Raw genomic sequence first — 12,074 nt, forward strand, 5'->3', positions numbered from 1 at the left:
CCTGCCGCTAACGCCCGGAAAAGTACTTCGCTTACCCCGAATAACAAGACGTCGGTCACCCTGTCACCACGAGGCTGATAAGTGGTAATATAAATTCAAATTTCGTAGCCCAGTCTGTGGATTTGCTAGCGGGTAAATACAGACATAAAAGGATTGGACACGGCCGCGACGACCGGCCCGTTTCTTGGGAATGTAATGCAAATGGGACGAGGACAACAACTTACAAAGCAGGGTTTAATTAAAAACGTGAGAGCCCCGGAGGAGAACAGTTTAGGGGCGCATCGCCGCCGGAGCACCAACAATTACGGCAGCAATTTCATTACGGAGACAGCGGCGGGTGAGAAAAAAAACCTGCAAAGACGCGGCGGCGAGCTGTTTGGAATTATGTGACACCGCCACCTTGGACCGAAGCCGCCTCGCTACAGTGAATTAAGTGTTCCGCCTAACCACATTTTCGGTTGCCTACATTAAGTGTAATTCAGTCAGCTGCGAAGACCTACTGCTGCGCCTTTATTTAAATGGTTTTCGTGACAAGCTGTGAATGTAGCGTGTCTCATGCTTTTCGAGCAAGCAACTCAAACCCGGAGTAAAAAACAATTCAGCCCAAATAGCCTTTATTGCAGCATGTTATTTACAAGTCGTACTGAAATAGCGACAATGACATGGAAGGACTTGGGCCCTTCAACAACAGATCCCCTTTGAAAGACAGGTAGAGAAGTTAATTTGCCATTACAGGCGTTCAAAATAGTGAATGAGACAGCTATTAAACTATAGTAATAATAAACTCAACCAAATTCAAGAAATAAGGCCTTCACAACATTGTTTTCTTTATTTTAAATTCAACAATTTTGAATAAACTAGCCAATTAAAATTATTAAAACATTTCAAAATAAATTTCTTCAAGCGACTTGAAAACCAAGATATTAGGCAGACCATTAAAAGATACATATTAACAAAAAACACTTATCCTTTAGGAATTACACCCAAAAGTCTTACACCTAAAACTTTACAATCAAACTTAGAACGAGGATGCAATATGTATTGAACATAAAAAGGGAGAATTTCTTATGCAAAGCCAGTTAATCGAAGGTCGTGTGGCAGACAGCAAAATTTCGTTTACAGTGCAAGTCAGATAACGTAAGATACACAGCTTGAGCACAGGCAACCTGGACGCGCGATTGCAAACAAATAGCAATCCGCGCTAAGAAATGCTCGAGATCCGTGCACAGGCACGCAAGTAAGCCAGAACCAAGCGGCTAGAATGCTCCGACACGGAACAATCTTCCAGTGCTGTTAACAAACAAGAAAAATATGTGGTGGTGGTGGTTAGTGTTTAACGTCCCGTCGACAACGAGGTCGTTAGAGACGGAGCACAAGCTCGGGTTAGGGAAGGATTGGGAAGGAAATCGGCCGTGCCCTTTCAAAGGAACCATCCCGGAATTTGCCTGGAGTGATTTAGGGAAATCACGGAAAAACTAAATCAGGATGGCTGGAGACGGGAATGAACCGTCGTCCTCTCGAATGCGAGTCCAGTGTGCTAACCACTGCGCCACCTCGGTCGGTGAAAAATAAGTATCTGACTGGATTATACCACAAGAAAAATTATGGTTTAATTATAATTGCACCAGTAGAACGTTCCCATTAGTTTGATACGCAATCAGAAAACTGCAGGAAGGGAATTTAACGTCTCGCAAAAAGGAATATCATCAACAACTCGCTCGGATCTTACCGTTAACTGGAGCTCACAGCATGCTTCAAAGGGCTGGGTAATGGTGATACTAGAGCTCATCAGCTTTTAAAACATTATGTAAACTTAGAAACAGCTGGTTTTCTTGCAAAAGAATTTTAAAACATACAAACAAAAATTAAAGAAAAAGTAAGTAAGGCGTAGCTCCTGATATAGTATGCATGAGAACTGGGCACATTACACAACCATAACAACATTAAGCACGGCAAGTTCTTTGAGACAGAACGCTGGCCAGCAGATTAAAACAAGTTACATCAAAATCACACAGAGCAGATACGGCAGTGTAGTATACCCAAAACCACAGAACCGGGTAACAAGACGTGCGTGACGACTCAATGAGCATAAACACTAACATCCACTCAAAGAGAGTTTTGTTCAATTATTTATTTATTTATTTATTTTTAGAGCCGTCAATCTTCTGACTCTTTTGATGCGGCCTGCCTTGAAAGCAACTCTCCAAAGTCATGGAACGTGTCAGCACATGAAATTACAATGTAAAAGTAATAACAGAGAAATATGAAGTGTTTATGAACCCAAAAAGAGTCAAACCATAAGTTTAAGTAAGCGCAGTCAACAATATGACATCAGATTCAGGTTAATTTTTCAAGGAATTTCTCGACTGAATAGAAGAAGTGACGCATGAGGAAACTCTTCAGTTTCGATGTGAAAGCGAGTGGATTACCGCTAAGTTGTTTGAATTTGAGTAGTATCTTATTGAAAATGGATGCAGCAGTATACTGCACACCATCCTGCACAAAAGTTAAGGAAGTCCAAATGCAGGTTTGATTTCTGCCGAGTATTAACTGAGTGAAAGCTGCTTATTCTTGGGAATAAGCTAATATTGTTAACAAGAAATGCCAGTAAAGAATATACATATTGAGAAGTCAACGTCAAAATATCGAGACCGGTGAACAGAGGTCGACAACAGGTTCGCGAACATACACCACTTATTCCCAGAACCGCCCGTTTCTGAGCCAAAAATATGCTTTTGGAATGCGGAGATGTACCTCAACTTATAATACCATACGACATAACCGGATGAAAATAAGTAGCGTATACTAATTTTCGTGTCGAATGATCAGTTACTTCAGACACTGTTCTAATAGCAAAAATGGCAGCATTAAGTCATTGAATAAGATCCTGAACGTGGGCCTACTGCGACATTTTACTATCTATCGGAACACCTAGAAGTTTCAATTGTTCAGTTTCACTAACCATATGCCCATTCTGTAAATTAAAAACGGTGGGTTTGGTTGAATTGTGTGTTATAAACTGTAAAAACAGTGTCTTAATGTGATTTATCGTTAGTTTATTTTCTACAAGCCTTGAACATATGTCATGACCTGCACTAATTAGAACCGAGCTAATGTTGCACACAAGATCCTTTACTACCAAGCTAGTGTCATCAGCAAACATAAATATTTTAGACATACCAGTAATACTAGAGGGCATGTCATTTATATAAATCTGCAGGGTGTATTTCAATCTTGTCTTCTTCTACAGTTTTTGGCCTCTACACCTACTTCTACTACCATGGAAGTCATTCCCTAATGTCTTAACAGATGTCCTATCACCCTGTCACTTTTCCTTGTGAGTGTTTTCCACATATTCCTTTCCTATCCGATTCTGCGCAGAACCTTCTTATTCCATATCAGCCAACCTAATTTTAAACATTCGTCTGTAGCACCACACCACAAATGCTTCGATTCCCTTCTGTCCCGGTTTTCCCACAGTCCAGGTTGGTCCATTGATAATAACTGGGCCAAATATCTCACGAAATAAGCATTACGAAAAAACTACAATGAACGAAACTCGTCTAGCTTCATGGGGGAAACCAGATGTCGCTATGATTGGCCCGCTATATAGCGCTGCCATAAGACAAACGGATATCAACTGTGTTTCTTTGAATAGGAACCCCCATTTTTTATTACATATTCGTGTAGTAGGTAAAGAAATGTGAATGTTATAGTTGGAATACTTTTCTCGCTTTGTGACAGATGGCGCAGTAAAAGTCACAAACATATGGCTCAAAATTTTAGAAGAACAGGGGAATGCAACCGAAATTTCCATCTGTAGCCATACATAAATGCATTTTACAAATTGTTAGATTGGTACTGGTTTTCAACAATATCTCCCCGCTGTTTAGCAACATGTGTGACAAGTCTAGTGGCATGGGCAATACGTGGATTGGAGAGTATGTAATTTTGAAGTGAGAGCAAGAAACTTATGCCAGGGCAGGGACGTTAGGCAACACCTTTTAATGTGGACAGAAAGGCTGAATTCAGGCTCAAGTACACACAGGCGAGCGCTGTGGTATCCGGCGCCACAACACCAGTGGTAAGCGGACTGGCCCCATGAACTAACCACAGTAACAGTTCGGGGAAAAGGACTTTTTCCACAATACTGGTAGCCATCCAGACCCTGTGCTTTTGAGACAAAATCAAAGTCTTCAGTAGATACAATGGTGAACTTTTGAGCACCCAGCCTCGCTCCACTCCTGCAAGATTTCGAACGACGTTCTACTACCAGCAACAGTACCAAGCTCACACAATAAATTATTGTGTAATCGTAAATGAATTGATACCAAAACTGAATGAGTGTGTGACAGTCATGTTATAATGTGTAGCCGCCGTATATGCAATCTGTCTAGAGATGATAACCTTGCCAAGGTTAATGTAAAGACTTCAATGATCGATGAGTCAATATGGGACCAGGAGTTCATTACAATGACTTGAAGAGCTAAAGTAACAACCCACTCCTCTGGGATTTAATTAACTGGGCAGAAAAGTGGAGGTAGATCTCTTAATCGATGGATGGCTGTCTACCTACGAAAAGGTAGTCTGATTTAAAACCTGGTCCACCAGATTCGCTGTTGTGCGATGGGCTGGTTACCTAACCATATGAAAAGCCTGCAACTCATAAGTATCTAAGGAATAAGGTAGAAATTTGTCAAAGACGGCAACAAGGCCATGATATAAAAGAAAAAAAGTTGGTGTGAAAGACATTATATGTACATGTCCCTGGAATATAAGAGGAGGTTTCATTGCAAATGAATTGGTGTTTACAGAAAATTTGAATCAAAGAAATACAAATACGACCTAATAACAAATAAAAGCAGAACCTGAATGGAACAACATTTATATAATTTTTATGTTGCTTGGAGCTGAGTCAAATGCATGCAACAAGCAGGGTGTGAAATAGGTATTTTTGGTGATAAATCTAATAGAAAGATAGACTTTTATGACTATATAGATGAAAGGATAGTACCTGCTGGAATTAGAACTGATGAAGTACGGTTACCAATCGTAGGAATATAAACACCTCAAGAAGGAAAATGCGATATTCGTAAATTTTTTTTATGAAAAACTGAGAAAATTAGTCTGTAAATATAATAAAACTGATTCATTAATATTAGGAGGCTCAAATGATAGAACAAAAAATATCTGTAGCATATACGATATGCTCATTTGGTGAAATAACGTTAAATGAAGATGATAAAACCCAAAGAAAGAAAAAAATTACAAACACATTCCTTAGAAAGAAAGGCAAAACCAATAAACGTAGAATGCAAGAGTTCACAATCAATCATTTATTTTGTAATAGCTATTACCAAAACTATTCTCAGATCTGAGATATGTGTTTAGAGGTAGTGATACTGGCTCTGACCATCTAGTCATTTTTGATGATGAAATATAGACAAGATGGAGGAAACAAACGAATGTAAGGAAAACCCAGACCAAACTTTGAAATTTAAAGGTCATCTTACACAGGAAGAAAACATAAGGAATATATGTCATAGAAGACTTACATGTGAACTGATACTGGCTGAATTAAGACGTTATCGATGAAGAACGCGGAAGATTCAAATTAGCAAAATTGAAAATAGGTGATGAAGTATTAGTGAACAGTAACGTATTTGACTAGGACAGGGGTCTGAAAACAAGGAGTACAGAAAAGCCTAAAATTTAAAACAAAACCAAATTGATTATAACGTCTATTTACATACACAGATGGACAAGGCATGGGATATGTCATCATCATCATCATCATCACCATTTAAGACTGATTATGCCTTTCAGCGTTCAGTCTGGAGCATAGCCCCCCTTATAAAATTCCTCCATAATCCCCTATTCAGTGCTAACATTGGTGCCTCTTCTGATGTTAAACCTATTACTTCAAAATCATTCTTAACCGAATCCTGGTACCTTCTCCTTGGTCTGCCCCGACTCCTCCTACCCTCTACTGCTGAACCCATGAGTCTCTTGGGTAACCTTGCTTCTCCCACGCGTGTAACATGACCCCAACATCTAAGCCTGTTCGCCCTGACTGCTACATCTATAGAGTTCATTCCCAGTTTTTCTTTGATTTCCTCGTTCTGGACACCCACCTGCCATTGTTCCCATCTACTAGTACCTGCAATCATCCTAGCTACTTTCATATCCGTACCCTCAACCTTGTTGATAAGGTAAACTGAATCCACCCAGCTTTCGCTCCCATACAACAAAGTTGTTCGAAAGATTGAACGGTGCACAGATAACTTAGTCTTGGTACTAACTTCCTTCTTGCAGAAGAGAGTAGATCGTAGCTGAGCGCTCACTGCATTAGCTTTGCTACACCTCGCTTCCAGTTCTTTCAGTATGTTGCCATCCTGTGAGAATATGCATCCTAAGTACTTAAAACCGTCCACCTGTTCTAACTTTGTTCCTCCTATTTAACACTCAATCCGTTTATATTTCTTTCCCACTGACATTACTTTCGTTTTGGAGATGCTAATCTTTATACCATAGTCCTTACATTTCTGATCTAGCTCTGAAATATTACTTTGCAAACTTTCAATCGAATCTGCCATCACAACTAAGTCATCCGCATATGCAAGACTGCTTATTTTGTGTTCACATTTCTTAATCTCACTCAGCCCGTCTATTGTTTTCAACATATGATCCATAAATAATATGAACAACAGTGGAGACAGGTTGCAGCCTTGTCTTACCCCTGAAACTACTCTGAACCATGAACTTCATTTTCCGTCAACTCTAACTGCTGCCTGACTATCCATGTAAAGACCTTTAATTGCTTGCAAAAGTTTGCCTCCTATTCCATAATCTCGTATAACAGACAATAACTTCCTCCTAGTAACCCAGTCATATGCCTTTTCTAGATCTATAAAGCATAGATACAATTCCCTGTTCCACTCATAACACTTCTCCATTATTTGCCATAAGCTCAGGATCTGGTCCTGACAACCTCTAAGAGGCCTAAAACCACACAGATTTTCATCCAATTGGTCCTCAACTAATACTCGCACTTTCCTTTCAACAATACCTGAGAAGATTTTACCCACAACGCTGATTAAAGAGATACCTCTGTAGTTGTTACAATCTTTCCTGTTTCCATGTTTAAAGATTGGTGTGATTACTACTTTTGTCCAATCTGATGGAACCTGTCCCGACTCCCAGGCCAATTCAGTTATCCTGTGTAGCCATTTAAGACCTGACATTCCACTGTATTTGATGAGTTCCGACTTAATTTCATCCACTCCAGCTGCGTTATTGCACTGCAATCTATTGACCATTTTCTCCACTTCCACAAATGTGATTTCCATCATCATTCCTATACCATTCTACCTCGAAATCTGAAACATTACTGATCGTATTTTCACCTACATTGAGCAATTCTTCAAAATATTCCCTCCATCTGCCCAAGGCCTCCACAGGATTCACCAGCAGTTTTCCTGACCTGTCCAAATTACTTGTCATTTCCTTCTTACCTCCCTTTCGAAGATTGCTAGTTACACTCCAGAATGGTTTTCCAGCAGCTTGACCCATAGTCTCCAACCTGTTTCCAAAGTCTTCCCAAGCTTTCTTCTTGGATGCTGCAATTATCTGTTAGGCTTTGTTTCGTTCTTGAATGTAACTTTCTCTGTCTACCTGAGTTCTAGTATGTAGCCATTTTTGATACGCCTTCTTTTTCACTTTACAGGCTGCCTTGACTGTGTCATTCCGCCAAGCTGTTTGCTTCATCCTACTTTTACACACTACTGTTCCATGACATTCTTTAGCCACTTCTAGTACTGTGTCCCTGTACCTTGTCCATTCCTTTTCCAATGACTGTAAATGACTACATTCAACTAACTGGTACCTTTCTGAGATCGCTGTTATGTACTTGTGCCTGATTTCCTTATCCTGAAGTTTCTCCACTCTTATCCTCCTACATATGGACCTGACCTCCTGCACTTTCGGCCTCACAATACCATTTTCACTGCAGGTTTAATAATAATCAGTGTCATCAAAGAATCCCCTGAATACACGTGTCCCCCTCACAGCCTTCCTGAATTCCTGATCTGTTATTATATAATCATTGACAGATCTGGTTCCCCTGCCTTCCCAAGTATACTGGTGAATGTTCTTATGTTTAAAAAAGGAGTTTGTGATTACTAAGCCCATACTGGCACAGAAATCCAATAGTTGTTTCCCATTCCCAAAAAAAAATATAATAAAGAGGTATCATAGTGAATGCTGGGCAAGATTCGTTGCTAATGCTGAACATAATATTTACATCAAACTGAAAACAGCGTTTAAACTTACAAGGCATGTCAATAAAATGAAGAAAGATTCTGCGAACATCAGTGTAATAACTGAAAATCAGTGGATACAATAATACGGATATTTATGATGTGGGAAAGACTGAAGAAGTCTGCAGTGTACAGGACTCTCATTATTTCTGGTTTTTCAGCTAAACTTATATTTTTGTCTGTGAAACTTATCTGAACTTAGTGGCACTGAGTCTGATACTTAGCTCAATTTGCCAATGGTGACTCTGATTATTTGGCATTAGTTATCGGCAGGTATGATTAATAAATTGTGCATTGATTAAACTTCTTTAGACCTTCGTTATTCACTTACTGGTTCATTAACAAGACAGTTCTTTAAACACCATTCTGACATAACTAGGGCTGCAAGTAATTATTATTAACGCAAAATTTAATTTTTCATTTTGGGGCACTCGGATTGCACAACATTTGGAAAGGACCCTGTCTAGGTTAGTTGTGAGGATAATTAAACGAGGGGAAAGTTCTGGTAAAGTTTAGGTTATTATTGAACAGTTCACTCTATGGTCCATACGAACACAGTACTAAAAGTTTCAACCCGCTTGTATCGTTGCGGCGGTTGTCGAGCGGCGAGATGGCGAGGCACAGAGCACACATACAACCACAGCTATGGCTCTTGACGTATTGGCACTTTAATTCTTCTTAGCGTCGCAACACTTTTCCATTTAGTGCCTATGGAATTTTGCCATGCTGTGTGGGCGTTGGAACAGCTTACCCGACGCTCAGTGAAACTACGTCTTCCAGGAGAGCCTCCTCGCTCCAGAAGGCGTTGCTCAGACCAATGCCAAACTCGAACTACTACTGAGCCTGTTGTGCCGTGCAGTGCACGCGTGCATTTTCCCGCGCTCGCCTGCCATCCACCTTTTACTGCTCCCTTACAGACAGGGTATTCACCCAAGGTTTTGCATTCCGCATATCCAAACACATTGCCTACGTATGGACCAGACGCACAATTACAATTTTAAACATCTTGCAACAGTTTCAACATTTCATTAATATTCACATTGAAACTTGTTTACAGTTTTCTTAACACAATGACATAAAACAAAAAAGAAATGAAATCAGAACATCAATTACACTAGTTTAACGAAAAATCAGATGGAAATAAATTTATTCATATGTATAATAGTACAGCGTCGTTGTTGTTACAAGCAGATTTCTGTTTCCATGCAAAAAGTAAAAAATTTCGTATGAGAAAAAAGGGTTTAGCGAGAATTCGTTATTTTTTACTGCGGTTATCTTGTTCTGTTTACTTTGCATATGAAACGTCATCCGGAATTGTACTGAATGCTTTCTCAGAAAATTCTTTTGAACAATTAGTTCATGAGGCCACTAGAAGCGTAAATAGTTGCGAAAGAATACTTGACCTTTCAGCCACAAATAATCCTGGACAGATAGTGAGTATTGTGACGAACACAGGGATTAGCGACCACAAGGTAGTTGCTGCTAGGCTGAATACCGTACCACCTACAACCATCAAAAAGAAACACAGTACATCAATTTAAAAAAGCTGATAAAAATGCTCTTATTGTCTTTTTCCGAGACAGTCTTCGCTCCTTCCGATCTGAGCATGTGAATGTAAAAAAGTTGTGAAATGTTTTCAAAGAGATAGTATCGACAGCAATTGAGAGATCTACACCACATAAATTAATAAGTGGTGATACTGATCCCCCATGGTACACAAAACGGGTCAGATCATTGTACCAGAAGCTACGAAAAAAGCATGCCAAATTTAAAAGAACGCAAAATCCCCAAGATTGGCAAAGTTTTACACAAGTTCGCAATATGTCACGTATACTTAAATGCGCGATGCTTTTAATAATATCCACAACGAAATTCTGTCTCGAAATCTGGCAGAACACCCAAAGAGGTTCTGATCATACATAAAGCACACAAGTGGCAAGACGCCATCACTACCTTCACTGCGCGATAACGCCGGTGAAGTCACTGATGACAGTACCACTAGAGCAGGGTTATTAAACACGGTTTTCCGAAACTCCTTCACCAAAGATGACGAAGTAAATATTCCTGGATTCCAATCAAGAACAACTCCCAAGATGAGAAACATAGAAGTAGATATCCTCGGAGTAACGAAGCAGCTTAAATCACTTAATAAATGCTAAGCCTCCGGTCCAGATTGTATATCAGTCAGGTTCCTCTCAGATTATGCTGAAAAACTAGCTCCAACTACTACTGCTGAGTATTATATACAACCACTCGCTCACACAAAGATCTGTACCTAAAGACTGGAAAATTGCTGAAGTCACACCAATACCCAAAAAGGGAAGTAGGAGTAATCCGCTGAATTACAGACCTACATCACCAACGTCGATTTGCAGTAGTGTTTTGGAACATATACTGTATTCGAACATGATGAAGTAGCTCGAATAAAACGATTTTTGACACATAGTCAGCACGGTTTCAGAAAATATCGTTCTTGTGAAACACAACCAACTCTGTATACTAATGTAGTAATAAGTGCTATCGACAGGGGATGTCCAATTGGTTCCATATTTTTAGATTTCCAGACGGCTTTCGACACCGTTCCTCACAAGCGTCTTCTAATCAATCTGCTGGCCTACGGACTGTCGCCTCAGTTGTGCGACTGTATTCGTCATTTCCTATCAGAAAGGTCACAGTTCGTGGTAATAGACGGAAAGTCATCGAGTAAAACAGAAGTAATATCCGGCGTTCCCCAAGGAAGTGTTATAGGCTCTCTACTGTTCCTGATCTATATTAATGACATAGGAGACACTCTGAGCAGCCGTCTTTGATTGTTTGCAGATACTGCTGTCATTTACCGTCTTTTAAAGTCATCAGATGATCAAAAGGACTTGCAAATTGCTTTAGATAAGATATCTGTATGCTGCGAATAGTGGTAATTGATCCTGAATAAGGAAAAGTGTGAAGTTATTCACATGGGTACTAAAAGAAATAAGCAAAATTTTGATTACGCAAGAAGTCACACAAATCTGAACGATGTAAATTCAACTAAATACTTAGGGATTACAATTTCAAATAACCTAAATTGGAACGATCGCATAGATAATACTGTGTGCAGTCCAAACCAAAGACTGCGATTCATTGGCAGAACACTTCGAAGGTGCAACAGGTCTACTAAAGGGACTACTTACACCACGCTTTTTCGCACTATTCTGGAGAATTACTTGCAGTGTGGGATCCGCATCAGGTGGGACTGACGGATGACATCGAAAAAATACAAAGAAGCGCAGCTCGTTTTGTATTATCGCGAAATATGGGAGATAGTATCACAGACATAATACGTGAATTAGAGTGGCAATCATTAAAACAAAGGCGTTTATGTTGCGACGGGATCTTCTTATGAAATTTCAGTTTTCTCATCCGATTGCGAAAACAATCTGTTGGCACCCATCTACATAGGGAGAAATGATCATCACGATAAAATAAGAGAAATCAGGACTCGCACTGAAAAATTTAAGTGCTCGTTTTTCCCGCGCGTCGAACTGTAGAAAGACAGCTTGTAGATGGTTCATTGAGCCCTCTGCCAGGCACTTTATTGTGAATAGCAGAGTAATCACGTAGATGTAGATTAAGATTCCCTGAGCGCTCATATCATTTTGATCATACTGCTGTTGCTATCATCTATTCGTTATGATTACAGTACGGTACACGTAATTGCTACTGATACTGTGCCAAGGAAACCGAAAAGCGCCTTTTGAATGAGAATTTCCATTAGCA

This window comes from Schistocerca serialis, chromosome 1 (assembly GCF_023864345.2).
Source record: "Schistocerca serialis cubense isolate TAMUIC-IGC-003099 chromosome 1, iqSchSeri2.2, whole genome shotgun sequence".
Classification (NCBI taxonomy): Eukaryota; Metazoa; Arthropoda; class Insecta; order Orthoptera; family Acrididae; genus Schistocerca; species Schistocerca serialis.